The following is a 16,615-nucleotide window of genomic DNA, read 5'->3' on the forward strand; positions in this document are numbered from 1 at the left end:
CAGCCCCCTCCCACCCCCCCTCTTTGAAATTTTTTCGTGTTGTCCATACGCCGCCGGCCAAAACAACCCTATGGCACCGGATATGATGCTCGATTTTGTCTAGAATGTCCTTTTCACGCTCGAAAAAACATTTTAGCGCGAACATTGCGAAATCGGGCTGGATTTTGCAGCAACGCCCATGCACCGGGAGTCGCATATCGTAACGCAAGGAGCTCCATCCGAGCACAATGTTCCAAAGGCGTGGCGGGCGGGGTCGTCGCGACATCTCGCTGAAGCCGCGGTATCGGGAACGCTTGGATTTCAATTCTGACACTTTATGGGTACAAAGTTCTAATAAACTTTTGATGCGAAAGGTGCATTGATATTTCCGAAGTCGTGCTTTAGATTTTCAATTCCGGAATTTTCTGGGCTTAACGTTGTTATAAACATTTGACGCCAAAGGTGCATTGACTTTTCTAAAGTCTTGGAGACAACGAGACAAGCCAAATCAACAAACGCTATCAGACAAATTGACAAAACGCACAGCGACATACGATGAGACGAAGAGTTGTGGTGGTTCATTTGTGCCGTCATGACGCATAGAAAAATATGAACATTTTTTTTTTCACCTACGCCAAAGCATCCATGTCAAGACACTAAAGCCAGCCAGGGTAACTATACGTTCTTATTTATTTTTTCTACTTTGACTTTTATTCCTGAGGACACATTTAGCCTCTTAATTTTTTTTTAATTCTCGCTACCCTACCCGCGGTCTGACAGAGCCAGCCAGAGTGCATGCGTTTTTCTTGTGTTGCCCCGAAACCACCACGCGGGGCGTACTTCGGTGCGCGTGTGGCTTTTTCTGGCCGAGTGAATTTTCGCCTGACAGAGTTTTGACGCCTTCTGGCTAGCAGACGAGAAAAAGAAACAATGGTCGCTCACCGCCATGACTGTGAAGACTTGACGGATTACATCGTGTTCGCTTGAGCTCAACCTCTCCGGAAAGTCTTGTCTCGCTTGTGTAAAATACCGAGCACTATGCGTATACATGGTTCTCGGTCGACCAAGTGTCTCACGTTTTCTTCGATATTCATTCGGTAGCCACATGAGGTGCCCAAAGTAGGCATTGGATTGTGGCCAACATACTCTCCTTTGCGCTTTTTTTTTTTTTCATTTTCGTGCCCCCCCCCCCCCCTTCACAAAAGGAAAAAAAAAAAGGATACATTGTTGCGGCGCAACGAATTGTCGCATGACGACAGTTTGTTACTTATTCTGCGGAAAGTAATCGGTCATGGCACGCTTCGGTTGCCGGATACTATTACTATATTATTGATGGGGACGAAATGCGAAAACACCCGTGTATTTAGATTTAGGTGCACGTTAAAGAACCGCAGGTAGTCGAAATTTCCGCAGTCCTCCACTACGGCGTTCCTCATAATCAGAACGTGGTTTTGGCACGCAAAACCCCATATTTTTTTAATTATTATATTATTGTGATATCAATTATATGAAGACTCCAGGCGCATTCCTGCTGTCGCCGTCGCCCTCATGTTTCGTATGAAGTCTCAGGGCAATAACGTCGTGACCACGTGCCGCATACTGTATGTGCGAGTGAAAGAGTACTGGGCGTGGAAAGGGTGAGCCGACGATGGTGGCTAGGTCTTGCGTGCGGAAAAAAGAAAAGCGGGGAGCAAGCGCGCCACCTTCCGTCGCACGTGATACATCGGATGGAGTGGATGGAATGGGGGCGGGATCTAGGATTCTTTGAATCTGTGATTGCGCTACATGTTTATTTGCCTGGTTTGACGCATTAAATACAGTGAATTTTTCGTAGATAGGTCGATTTATTGGAGACTTGTACGTATATTTAAATATCTTGTGGCGAGGTTTTGTGTATACGTGCAGTGAACGTTCTCTCCAGTGACACTTTTTTGCCCTTTATCAAGCATTTGTATATTCCATTGTATCTTCGCATTTCGAATGAACGAGGGCGAGTTAAATGAAAGCGAGCCTACCCACCCCGCGCAATAATGATCCGGTTCATTATCTGCGAGGCATGCGTGTAGCACACAGGCATCTTTCATTTATCAAAGTAACACGCAGATCTCAGGGTAAATGTTCTTTAATGCTCTCATACACTGGATTGAACATGGTTGCGTGACGTAATGGACACTTCAGAGTGTTGAGCAGCGGGGTGCCGTGAATGTTTTTACAGCTGAAGGTGTTTCCCAAAAGGAAATTATTCGCCGTATGGCTGCCGTGTACGTTAAACATTTCATTTCATTGGCCACTGTGAAGCGTTGGAGGAAACGGTTGAAAAAGGACATGAAAGTTGCAAAGATGATCCAAGACCGGGCCAAAGCCATCATTCAATCATCCCCAACGCAAGTGAAAAAGTTGGTGAGCTGATGAGACAAGAACAGAGGATAAACATAGATGAAATGGCAGAGCGTATGAACATCAGTCGCGGCTCGGTTCACCGCATAATTCATGAACATCTCGGTCATCAGCTCTTGTGTGCGCAAGGGATGTCCAAGATTTTGAACCACCACCAGGAGAAGGTTCTGCGCTCCCTTGACTCATCTGATCCGGTATCACAATGAGGGTGACGGCTCCTTGTCTACAATTGTGATCGGGGACAAACCATGGTGCCACTACTACGAGCATGAAACACGACGGCAAAGCTTACAGTGGAAGCATTCGAATTCACCGCCCCCAAAGAAAGCAAAGGCCGTCATTTCCGCCGGAAAGATGTTGTTTACTAGTCAGGGGCCATTACTCATAGACTTTTCTAAAGCCGGAGAGACTATCAATCGTTTCCGATATTGCGAAGCGCCGGATCGGTTGCATGTCGCAATCAAAAAAAAAAAAAAAGATGAAGTGGAAAATTGACGAATGGGGTGATCTTGTTCCACGACCTGGCTATGGTGTTGGGTTCCTGAGCACTAGGTCGCGGAATCGAATCCCGCCCACGGCGGCCGCATTTCAATGGGGGTGAAATGCGAAAACACCCGTGTACTTAGATTTAGGTGCACATTAAAAAACCCCAGGTGGTCGAAATTTCCGGAGTCCCCCACTACGGCATGTCTCATAATGAGAACGTGGTTTTGTCACGTAAAACACCATAATTTAGTTTTTAATTTTTCCACAATGCCCGTCCCCACGTCGCTGATGTGGTTAATAAAAAACTGGCAAAGATCAAGTAGGAAACGCTGCCGCATCTGCCATACAGCTAAGACCTGTCGCCTTGCGACTTCCACATTTTGGGGCAAATAAAAAAAAAACGGCTTAATGGAAACAGATTCGTGTCGGACGATGACGTGAAAGAGTCAGTTGCAGATTTGTTGAAGATGTAACCTAAGCAGTTTTATGAGACGGGAACTACCCGACTGGTTAGTCAATGGGATAAATGTCTAAATGCTCATGGAGACTACTTTTAAATTAAGTACCCCGTTTGTCATATATTTGCATTGGCTCACTTTCATTTGACTCGCCCTCGTATATCTTGCAGAACGGCTTTGTAGTGGTGTTGTCTGTTGGGACAATAATTTCGTTGCAATTACTCACGATACACGACCGGTCACAGCTGCTCCTGCGTAATACGTTGGAATAAATGACAGCGTCATTGAGATTTTTCATTGGCCGTTGCATATGTACAAAAATATAAACAAGGTTGTTGAATGACAAAGTTTCATTAACATATTTGTCCTCGATTTGTTAATTTCATGGCCTTTACATTTTTCATGTCAGTGCCATGCACTGCTTTGCTGGTTTCGAACTTATATATTTCTAAGGATCGTGTGATATTTTCTTAACTTATTAAATAGACAAAAAACATGAAAGCATCGAGATCTCTTATCTTGAGCACAACTTCTGGCTCATACGAGTATATCTTTTTATTAAAAATAAATGTATTACAGTGAAAGCTCATTAATTCGAACTTCAATAATTCGAATTTATGGATAATTCGAACTGTACGATTTGGTCCGGCCAAGCTCCACAGAAGTGTATGTATAAAAAAGTTCGTTAATTCGAACGCGAGAAGGTTCCCTCACAGATAATTCGAACTACACTCGCCTGGCACACGGCCAGAGAAACGCGCCTATTGCCTACACATAAGGCTGTATTGCCTCCGAAACGGAGAGAACGGCGAGAGAAGGCAAAATTGGAAAAAAATCTAACCGACGCGGGGCCAGCCAGAAGGCAGCGGCGGCTGCCGCCTCTCCGTTCTACGTAACCTCCGAGACTTCATGCACGTTGCGAATCTCGGAGGCTTTGCAAATCTTGTACAGCTGCTAATGTTGTGCGGAGATGGCACGGCAAGAGCCATCGTAACACAGCGAATCAAGTACGTCGCAGCTGCGCTTGCAATCAAGAACCAACGAATCAGGGCCTTCGCCACCTTCACATGTTCAGCGTCTTTGTCTCGGCAGTCCTCATCGGTTGTGCACGTCTGTTTTCAGCTTAGGAGGTATCGGCCATCGCGATTCATTGTGATGGTGTTAAGCCTCAGCTAACGTTCGTTTCGGTGGACATCGGTAGTGTGGCACAGTCGGACCCAGAGCTTCGACTTCAAGATGGCGTGTGCCCGCGGCACTCGCCATCACTTTCTTGACACGCCAAATTTCTGACATGCCCTACTGCTTCCAAATCGCAGTGTACTGTTGCTCTCCTTCACTTTCGTCAGTTCGAACTTTCGTTAATTCGAACTGAAGCGGCTACCCCTTGCGGTTCGAATTAACGAGCTTTTACTGTATTTGTTTTGACAGCGCGTAGCGTTGAAGAATTCGTTTACAGCATCATTGGCAATGGCAATCCAGTTATTATTCATGTATTTTATCTCTGGAGAAATTGTTTAAGAGGAAGTTTTAGCTCGGGCCCAACTCCTATGCGGCATATTCAAATAAATGTAAAACGCAGAAACGCTTTTCTGAGATTGCCCCTGGATCAATTTTAATGGAATTTGTTGAATTTGAGAAAGTTAACTTCTAGTATCTGTTGGAAGTGGAAGTTTGATTTAGGGCCTGAGTTTTGTTTAAAATATATTGAAAAATTTGAAAGTGCGAAAAAAATAGAAGCACGACGTTTACAAACTAAAAGCTCTTCATCAAAAACAGATATAGCGGTTCTTCAAATGGCAGCTATTATAAGAGTCAAAGCCTAGAAATTCGGTATGTCAATTTGTATCTTACGTGAATTAGTTACGTGGTGCACAAGGGTTCTGCAAAAGCCGTATATCGATAATGCTAAATTGCATGAGGTTCATTTGTAACATATCAATTTTGTGCGCTGTAGATGTACTATTATATGCGATTCATAGAATTGTGATTTTGTTTTTCATTGGTGGGTTAGAGTTTTAAACGTGATAGTTTCGTTTTCTGAAAATTTGAGATTTGTGCCAATTTTTAATAAAAAATTGACAACCTAAATGAAATATTCGAAGCCAGAAGACAGTAGTATTTAAGTTTTAAATGCAACAAACCTCATCAAATTTTGTGCAGTGGTTGCCGAGAAAAACTAATTTACCTCCTACATGTATTTAGATAGGAGCATCCGAGATAAAGCTTCCTCTTAAGGAGGAGGCCAAGCTGCAGCGTGCGCCCCCCCCTCCCCGCCCTATGGTGCGACATACATATTTTTCTTTTTGCGCCTTTTGTGCCAACTTAAAATTATCGTTCCTACTTAAACTACGAGAAGCATACTCGATTTTATCACTATTAGTCATGGACTTTTCCATCAAAATCTCATCACATGTTCTGGGCGCTTGTCCCTCCCCTTAGTTTGGTACTGCAGACCAATTACTAGACATAAAGGCAGCGTCACGATAGAAGAATTAGATCACGCCTCTCGGAAATATATAACAATTTTAGTAGTCCAAGCTACATTTCTCATTCGTCCTACGTAACATGGGCGAAGGGAAGAGAAATTTCGCCGAGATGGGCCGCTTTGATCGTCAAGCATGCGAAATCTTTCAGAACGGCCATATCACAAATTTCATACAAATAATTTAAATATGGCCCCATGTAAAGTACGTGTTTCTAAAATGTGTGTTCCAGAGCATGTACTTGCGCCTTCTAGAGCATGAACACTCACCGTCATGCTCGAGAAGCTGGTCGGAGTTTTAATGGTTTCCAGTGCTTCGCATATCTGCATGCCGAATTGGAGAACGTTACGTGTTGTATTGCACATTCGCACATATTGGGGCTCTTGCGTAAAACAAGCAGTATTTATTAAGGTATTCAAGCTGTAGGCATAGCCGTCGCTAAGGTATTTAGCTTTAGATATTTTCACGATTTCTTGATAAACTTGCCTTCTTATGATTTTCAAAAAAATCAGTCACTGCGTCTGCTGCTAGAGGGAACACACGGAAGTCCAAGCATGCACGTCCTCTAGCAAAGGCACGCAACGCAAATTAAAGCTGTCACGTCAAAGTGAACAAGCGAGCGTGTGAGCCGCAACAAAGAGCAACGCGGTCAACGCGACACATATTTAGCAGGGTTGCGACAGGTGTTTCGAAAGGTACACTGTGCTTCTCGCGCAAAGTAAATCTGCACAAATTACTCCTGTCAAAACCGCCTGCAAGACCTTTCTTTCTTTTTTCTTTCTATCCGTGCACGTGGAAGAAATGTTCTTATTGCGAGCAAACGACTCCAAGGAATCGAAAAACGACAGTATGCATGCGAGAAAGAGCAGCTTTTTTTTTATATATATCTCGACGTACCACTGCGGCCCTTTTTACAGGGGCTGCATAAGGATGTAACAGATTTCTGGTTAGAGCAAGGACGCACTGAAAATAATACAAAAAAATAATAATGTACGGAGAGGGTGGAGCAGTGCGAGGGCCGAAAATGAGGCACGTAAAAATAAAGCGAGAGCCGCGGAGCAACAGCGTCGTCGGCGCATGTTTATAAATCCTTTTACGATCAGCCTTATAAGTAGCGGGTCTTTGTAACCCCGGCCGTCGCTGCCGAGATACTTTACGGGCGAGCGTCGCTTATACATTTTTCGCGACAGCAGCGGTGGACAGTGGCCGCGCCGTATGGCGTCTGCCGCATTCCTTTTGTGCTCGCCCCTCTGACATGTAGGATGCCGCACAAATATATCTGCCCGTTTTTTCTTTTCTTTCTTGTTTTATCGTCCGCATTCATCCTGTCGTACCTCGTAAAAGGAACGACATGGGCGATGTCTCAGCCGGCGCGTCGCCCGGCGGGCGCTCACATTGAAGCAGCGCGGCCCTTTTTTCCTTCTCTCAATCTTTCGCCCTTTCAAACTTTGCACGCATCTGTAGTCTTTCGTCCTTTCAAAAGCGTCCTCCCTCGTTGCCTCTACTTTGTCCGAAGGCTTCTTCTTCCTTTTTTTTTTTCCGGTGCTGCAAAGCAACATGCTGTGCGTCGTCCCCCTCATGATTTTGTTGTCCTTCTCCCTTTTTTCGTGGCTATATTGTGTTCGGTATCCACATCTCCACTTCGCTCCCCCCCCCCCTCCCCCCGCCTCTTTCGGCCCGTCCCGAGCCGAGCGTAGATCCCGCAGCAACGGTAAACGAGCATGAAAGACGCGCTTTATTGCGGCCTGCAGCCGCCGCGGCAGCCGGCACCTCACAAAAGCACCGAAGTGGCTTCCTCCTTTTCTTGCTCCTTGTCCCCTCCGTCGTTCATCGTCCCTGTCATGCCATCGCCGCGTCCGCGGCTTTTTTTGTGGTGGCCACCCCTATTTCCCCTCCTTTCGTCTCGGCGACGCCTCCCATTCTTGGGATGGAACGTTGGTTGTCACCTTCGCTTTTCACCGAGGTCGGGGAGGGTCGTCTATGCAGCGGTGTCCTCCTCGTCATGAATAAAGCCCCGAGTTAAAATGCGACCCGACGCGTCTCGACGACGTGCATGCGTGTCGCAAAAGGTGCCGCGCTGCACCCTCGCACCGCCATGTGGGTGTTCGGCATGCACCAGCTAGCGTGGCATCCGCTTTGGGCTCGAAACACATGGCTTGTTGCACAGTGTGTGTGCCGCGCCTCCACTTTCACGCGCGATGTTCGTCGGTCTCGTGAGATACTTTCAAAAGACATCACTAGTCCTTTGTCCAATTCTTAGGGTGCTTCCGAAAAAAGACACAAAAAAAGACGGTAACGGGTTTGTGCAAGCCGCTCGGTTTGCTGAAACTTGGGTTTCTGCGTTACGGGAGCACGTAGTGTAGCATTCACATCTTTTCATGGCGGAGTACACCGAGGTCGACCAATGATGCTTAGCACTGACATTAAGGTTTCACTCCCGCTGTTTACGACATGCTATTCTTTAAATATATACAACGGAAAGCAAAAGACAGTTGACCATCATGGACTACGAATTAAAAAATTTAGGCGTGGAAGAATGCGAGCAAACAAGCTAGATTTTTATGAATACCAAATATCAGACAGTGATAGCCTTGGCAGTGCATAATCCACCGCGCTACTTAGATTATGCAAATGAAGAGACGACGTAAACGGAACGTTATTTTTCTAGTGGAATTACATAAGGTTGGTAAACAAAAAGAAGTGTCTGTTTCCGAGATACGGCAAAAAAATCTTTACAGTCTGGCACGGCTGCAGGGGTCGGTATGCTCTAATCTGATTACATCTCCTGCTGCGTCAGGTTACACTCGTCCTCATAAAGAATTGACGCGTGCGTACAAAGCTTGACTGAGCATGGTCACAAACAAAGGGCAAGTCCTACATTCAATGCCTGATTGCGTGCAGAAGTTTTCGGCATTACGGTAAATGAGGTAATTTTAAGTGTCATTGCAAGTGAGGCAAACTGCTGTAATTGTTGTACTTCATCTCATATTATGTCTGTTTAATCATGTACTTATGCCTTGCAGCAACAAAACATTTGGCTTTCACGAATATGGTCACATGGTCAATTAATTGGTCACTGAGCCGTCCAGAGCTGACTATCGCTATATCTGTCATAATGTGATAGTGCTACAGACTACTTTGGTTGAGTTACCCAAGTTATTACATTCTCGTAATTCTTTATCACACTATTTAAAGTCTAGGAACTTCCTGCGTTTCGCTTCCTCATGGCCATTCGATTGATCTAGTGGTCAGGTACAGGAACGCACGTAGGAAGGACGTGTGTAAAGATGCCGAGAGAAAGGAAGCTCTGCAGAAATCACTACCAAACGTATCCTTTGAATTAGTTTTTCGATAGACTTCTTAGTTAACGTCTTCTATCATCCAGGTGTAGTTACATGTTTACAGTTGTGTATACGCGCGTTTGTTGAGCGTGGTAGTCGTCTGAAGCATGCGCACGCTTCATGAACTGTTGGCGATGGTTTTGTAGAGGCCCGATGTATCACCGATCTTTATTTCAATCTCCATGTTAGACCATATGGGCATTGAGCAATAGAATGCTTCCGTAGTAGAAACTCAGCCTTCAATGTATTCACCGCTTTTCATGGGTGCCACCATATTGCATATGCAGTGGAACCATCTATTGCCAGTCGGCATGCTGGCTTGGGCGAGCGCGTTCGGTCTTGTATGTCAGGTATACGCTCGGCGCCGGTTTCTGGTGGTTGGTCTCGCGCTCGCGCGGTCTGTTTAGTGTGACGTGGCGTCTTCTACATGGAAAACGGTACTTTGAGACGTACTGAAGTAGTTTAAGTCGGCATGGCCAGACTTTCTGCTGGCGTTGAGGCGGATGAACCACGCAGCGCGATATGTGCGCGCGTGTTAGAACCTGCAATCAGCCTCTGGGATCAATTGTGTATTTCGGAAAAATTCCATTCACTAATATGGCCTTATACCACCATTATCATTTAGTTCTAAGCTGTGGTTTAGGTGCAATGAAACATATGAAACATATGCGACGACTGTGACAGCGTGGGTATACCGTTCTGCTAAGTTGTGCTGTTGCGTTGCTCAAACTTACCTGTATAGATGAGATTGCGCGACTACTTGGTTCGATCGACAGGGTTCATTATCAAATAGTTTCCATAAATGGTTCCATCAATAAAATAGTTTTGGTTAGTAACAACAGCAATCCTTGCAGTATGAATACACTTGTCCAGCAAGGCAACCGTTTACGAACTGCGCAAGCGTCCGAAGCAGTGGTAGATGCTGTTACAGATATCTTTGCTCTATATGGCGCATCGTCCAAGGATGCGAGAACAACGTTTATAGATCTATAAACATTGTGCGACATGACCATGCGAGGTCTTGTTGCGCCGTTAGCCCGTTAGCCCGTTTTCCCTTTTTTTTTCGAGAAAGAGGATGATAACTGATTTCCTTTCTTTTTCGGTTTTGTTCGTCCCGTTCTCTATGACGCACTCACCCATATTACGGAAGTATGTCCTCACAAATAGCCGTCGCATTCTTCTTATGCGATCCGCCGTCTGTGTTACGGCTCTACAGGGCAAAAAAGGCAATGCCGAAGCACACAGCTTACATATATGTATACATGGACAATGTCCATGTATTGTCCATTGTCCACGTTACAATGTGCAAAGAAAAGTGCTTGTGACCGTGCTCGAAAAACTGGACAATCGCCCCTTCACAGAAGGGAAAGGTCTAGGACACTGGTCCAGACGGGTTTCTGCACTCAAGGCCTTAAGGGCTTTGCTCAAGTTCTTAAGGACATGTGAATTGTGCGAACGCCTTTGACTATTGTTGCGCGCAACATCGCGTTACTGTGTGCATTTTTTTTCTCTTTTTTTCTTTTTTTTCTTCTCTCTTCCTTCTCCTTTTATTCCCTTTACCCCTTTCCCCAGCACAGGGTAGCCAGCCGGTATTTACACTGGCTAACCTCCCTGTCTTTCCTTCCCTTTTGTCTCTCTCTCTCTCTTACATATATGTATAATGCATTAAATTAAATTATGGGGTTTTACGCGCCAAATCACCTATGGATTACGAGGAACGCTGTAACGGAGGACTCCGGAAATTTTGACCACCTGGGGTTCCTTAACGTGCACCTAAATCTAAGTACACGGGTGTTTTCGCATTTCGCCCCCATCGAAACGCGGCCGCCATGGCCCCTACTAGACTTGAAATGCGTGAGAACGATGCCGGTGAATCACCAATATTTGATAGCGCCTGGCGCTTCATGTTTCGTAGTTGCCTTAGGTTGGCCGTACACAAGCATGCACTCTTATGTTTCGGTTCCTATGCCAAGCGATCAGATAGTGAGCAGATTTTCTATTTCTTGCCAAAACGCAGAAGCTGGTTCCTTTCATTGAATGAAAACCGATACACTGAAAATAGTTCACAACGCATGCACGGTGGCTCATGGTGATGCGCGTCACATGCTTGTGCCCACAAGATATATTTCCGACTGTAGTTATCGATGCACCGACAGGCCACATACTGGTTCCCTGACGACCTTGTGTGAACGGACATTGCGTTTCACAAAGTACGAGCTAAAACATCTCCAAATCGTACCGCAGCACGCGACAACGATACTTTCCAAGCAACGCTGCGCCGGATCGCACAAGCCAGAGAGGAGGAAAGCCACGCCGCGCGCCCATTTCCCCTCGGCCGGTGGGAAGGTCTGTACCACTCGTACGTTTTCACAAAGCTCATCGTTTCTTTCAGCCGGTCCGGCTTGGACGCAGACATCTCGTCATGCTAAAATACGTTACACTGCGTCAGACGAGCCGCGTCTGACGCTTTATGTGGAAAATATTTCGAGCCGCAAGTATGCGTGCTTGTGATAGGAGGCTGCTTTTATAGGCTAATTTTTTTATGTATACATTATAGTATTTGTGTGCACTCCAACCCTCATGTGTCAGAAATGATCGTCCCACGTACTCAATTGTTCTGCCGATGCTGATGCACGTATAGTGACAGTTCTTGTGCGCTCGGGACTCACTTTTTTTTTAACCTATAGTGCTTGTTGAGGTTGCGTTCTTCTCTTTTTTTTTCATTGAAATGAATATTAGGAGAGTTTGGCGCCTTTGTGGTGACACCGCCTACACCTCGTCACTTGGCAAAGGAAACAAATTTGCATAAAAAGGAAGAATAGCGACGCAAAATATGGCACTCAGTAGAACACTGGATGAACAAAAAGTATACAGTCCAACAGTATATGAGTCGCAGAGTTCTGTGCATGAGTTCAGTTCACGTACGCATACATAAAGTCAGATATTTTTAACAGCCAGAACCTACAACACATGTAATGCACTGCAAGTACAGAACATAATTATACATATTGCGTAAAAGTTACGATCACCCCGTAAACCAATTATCAACCACGAACAACGTTTGTGTTACTCATTTAGCGTATTCGGATCATCTGCTATCTAATATTTTCCCAAAATGTTGGTGTCCTCTAAAACCTTTTTCAGAGCAAGAAGCGCTCTTTTTTAAAGGCCCGCAGTTGGCCATGGGCCAAGTATCTTTTTTAGAGTGAATTGTCTTCTGTTAATATCAACAATTTTGCTTGCAGTACCCTCCTTTGTGGGTCGTATTTCGCGCACTCGAGGAGAAGATGATGCACATCTTCGTCTGGATGGCCACAAGAACACTGCGGACTAGAGACACGTTTTATCCTGTACAAGAAGTGTTTTGTAAATGCAGAACCAAGACGCAGGCGGTGTACCAATTTTTCCAATTTTTTGTTGTCTCTTAGATTTTCCAGCATTAATAAGTTTATACATGGGCCTATAAAGTATTACTCCGAGTTTTTAAGTTTGCTGATCAAACCAGGTAGCTTTGCTGAGACGACAAGAAATCTTTCTCATGAGCAGACGGACTTCACTACGCAATAGGGGAAGATTGGTTGTCTCCGCGTTATTGTGCGCCCGATTCGCAGCTGCGTCCGCTGCAGTGTTACCACGAATGTTGCAGTGCCCAGGTATCCACTGGAATGCAATTACGTGGTTCATTGCGCTTGCTTTTGTAAGTTCTTTGAGTGTCTCATGCAATAGAAAAGTGTTCAAAGACTTTTTCTTATTGCTCTGTATTAAGGTGAGAGCGGCTTGCGAATCGCTAAAGATAACCCAATTTTGTGAATGTTTTTCTGATGCTTGGATCGCAAAGCTCACAGGATTGCAAACAGTTCTGCCACGGTGAAAGATGTCTCTCGGGATAATTTAAATGTTTGCTCTAGCGCTAGATGTGGAATGACGAATGCTGAAGCCGAGGCATTTTTATGACATGAACCATCTGTATAAACGTGAATGTACTGGGGATATAAGGAGTAAATTTGGAAGAGTGCCAGTTGTTCTGCGGCTACTATGAACATGTCTCTCTTAGATATAATCCCGTCAACCGATGATTCTATTTTAGGACATGATAAAATCCAGGGAGAGTAACAAGCATCCACTTTGCATAATTCAAATCTTGGTAATAATGCTTTATGTTCTCGAACAACATCGTGAATTTTGCTTTTGTTTCTTTCGGTAAGCGCGATATTTAATGGATGCTTCTCGTGTTGGGTTAAGATGCGATAAATATGTCGGCATGTTTCAACCGTTCGTATGACTGGAAATGGTGGGTGACGAGCTTCAGCAATTACTGAAGAACTCGAGGTAGCCTGCGGAACCCCAAGACACACTCGCAGCCCCCTTGCCAATAAACGTTGAAGACGTTCCTCAGGAGTTTGCGATAAACCATGGAGAATAGGGGCCGAGTAAGCAATTCTTTGTTTTATGAGTGCGTTATGAACTTGTAGTATAGTGGAGAGACTGATCGCCCCCCACGTTGCGCCAGCGAGTCGCCGAAGTACGTTTATTACTGCATTCGTCTGCTTTTCAATTGCGCGGATGTGTGAAGCCCATGTTAGCTGGTGGTCCTCCAAGAAATTTATGCTCTTTCACAAAGAGCAAAGTTTGCCCATTAAGCGTAAGTTGGAAATTATTCAGCTGTCGTCTAGTGAAAGGAAGTACGGCTGTCTTTGCGCATGATAGACTCGTGCCTCTTTCTTTTAAAAATGTGTCGATACTATCAAGACCCTTTTGCAGCGTTCTTTGAATGAGATCCAGAGGCCCATATGCAGCTTTCATCTGCGTACAGCGAATACTGTAGTCCAGACGGGAGTTTTAGTGGCAAGGCTGCCATGACACAGTTGAATAAAAACGGACTGAGAACACTGCCCTGCGGAACGCCCTGCGTGATGCTGTTTTTTGTATTATTCGTTATGTCTTAGTACAGTGATTTGGATTTTCGGATAGCTTATGTGGTTTTGAGGTGCATCAACCTGAGAAATCAAAGTGAACACAAAGAACTTGCCGCCAGGGGCACCCGAATCCACAACCTCGATCCACATGGCCCCTGACCTTGAGTGGCGTTGGCTAAGACTCCCTGAACTTGATATAGTGCACATAAATACCCAAGATAGCGCCCCGATTGATGACCGTCTCCATAGCACAACTGGTAGTGCAGCGCACGCGTGATCTGGTGGTTGTGGGCTCGGACACCATCGGCGGCAAGAATCCTTTTCGTCCCCTTTCATCCTCTATTTCACTTGTAATTTTCTGCATTTCAAGTTAAACAATAATTAAGTTCCCCTAAAGACATGGCTTCATTGTCTGTTGGCTTTATATGGTTGAGATTAGGAAAAACCGAGTCCCATGGTTTCCTTTCGTCTCGTTCAAACCGAATGATGGGTGCCTGTGCATGACAGTGTGTGCATACTGTGAACTTTTCTTCACTGCTTTTTCTCGACCTTCGGTCCCCCGCTCCAGTGTAGGGTAGCCACTGGGCTCAACCTGCATGGTTAACCTCCGTGCCATTCCCTTATCCCCCCCTTCTCTCTCTCTCTATCGCGCGCGCGATAGCCGGCCCTGAAGCGGCCCGTGCCATCCCACTGTTCTACATTTAAGGTTACAAAAAGTGCGCCTGTTTCACTGCATAGGTGCGCGAACATTGCGTAATGAAAATATTACGTCGAGAGGCCATAAAATGGCTCTACAAAACTATCCCACGGATTGATGACTTGCTTTCGCAATACAGCGGGGGAGTGTGCAACTGCCGCGACCCTTTGGGTATGCGTTCGCTGATATACAAGCCGTTCATCATTGCCAGCGGTCGCCAACCAAACACTGCCCCAAGCAGCCTCCTACGCGGCCTCCGTATAGAGAACTGCTCGGCCACATCATTGCACTACATTACAACCAGTGGGCGGGACGATCCAACAAACCTCGCAGCACGAACAACAGTGCGGAACCGTCCTGGCGTGCACTGCAATATGCCGCGTGCCTAGGTAGTTGGTTATACACAGGACCTGTGGGACACGCCCGTACAAACCGCGAAGCGCTATGGCGTGATTTATGATTCCGAGCAGTGCAGGTTGTTTCGGCGCCGTTTCGCCGCCGGGACTAATGGTGTTGGCATCTTGCCTCATTCTGCAACGAGGGGCGGTGTCATTGCTTCTAATTTATTCTGTCACGCACAGCTGCATAGCTGCATAACGGCTTCCCCAGAAAGCATATCAATGCGTGATTTGTTTGACGCAATTTGAGTTGTTCCGTATGTTTGTTCTCCGTCTAAACGTTTCGCCTGGAGTGTTTAACCACACAAATATAGTTATAGTGCTCAAACATTTGCCGCAAGCCACTCTGCAGTATTGGAATGGGAAGGATACTGTACGTATACAGCACCACTGTAATAGCCATGACACTAGAATAGTGGCGAAGAATATCAAGCGCGCGCGCGCACGCATGAACGCATGCGCACACAAACAAGAACAGAAAATAAAAATAAGCGGATCCCACGCACTGTGGGAATTGATGTAAGCGAAGCTACCTATGTTGTTTGCTTTGATAGAGTGATGTTGACGGCGAATGTGTAATTTCTTCAAAGTTTAGTCCAATATGAGGGAGTTGAGAGAGAGACAGAGAAGTGATAAGGGAAAGGCGGGGAAGTTAACCAGGATGAGCCCAGTAGGCTACAATGGGAAGGGGGATTGAAAGTGTAGGCGTGGTCAATTGACATTGCGTGCACCACTGCTGTTTGTCGGCGTAGTACACAGGACACACAGGGAGATGTGTTTGATTGAGGCGTTGTTGCGCGGCATTGTTCATAATATCTGAGAGGGTTGATCGTTATCATCGCCTCACATGGCACATCGCATCGTAAGCATGAATGGAACTATGAGGCTGTGCGTGACAAAACCACGATCGGATTATTTGATTATTTGAGATTAGTTTTGACATCCTGGAGTCATTTAACATGCACCTTAATATGTAATACACCGTCACGGGGTCGTTAAGGAATAAACATGAAATAAAATGAAATGAAATCTAAGTTCACTAGCATTTTAGGGTGAAAGCCTGAAGTGGCTCGTTGCGCGATGACCTTGAAGAAAGCCTGGCGTATATCGAGTGGTAAAAAAAAAAAGAAAGGAAACACGTGACCTTCTTCGAGAGAGTGGTGGGTGGAGAGGGGAGCGAGCGGCGCGCGCATACAGAAAAAACAGGCGTTTCGCTGCTGACGTCACGCGGCAGTGGTGGCGGTTTGGTGACAGTCGACTGCTAAGCGAGAGAGACGGCGGCGGAGGACGCTCGCACGGGGCCTAGCCGATTGCGCGGTAGGCCTCGGAAGTACGCTACGTCTGAGGATGCTCGCCAAGCGAGATAGGAGGTGCGACGTGAGAAGCGGCGGGAGCAAGGCGTTCGACCGCGAGTGCTGCTCTCCCTTGCGGAGAGGATGCAACTAATTGTGTTCGACTTG

This window comes from Dermacentor albipictus, chromosome 1, assembly GCF_038994185.2.
Source record: "Dermacentor albipictus isolate Rhodes 1998 colony chromosome 1, USDA_Dalb.pri_finalv2, whole genome shotgun sequence".
Classification (NCBI taxonomy): Eukaryota; Metazoa; Arthropoda; class Arachnida; order Ixodida; family Ixodidae; genus Dermacentor; species Dermacentor albipictus.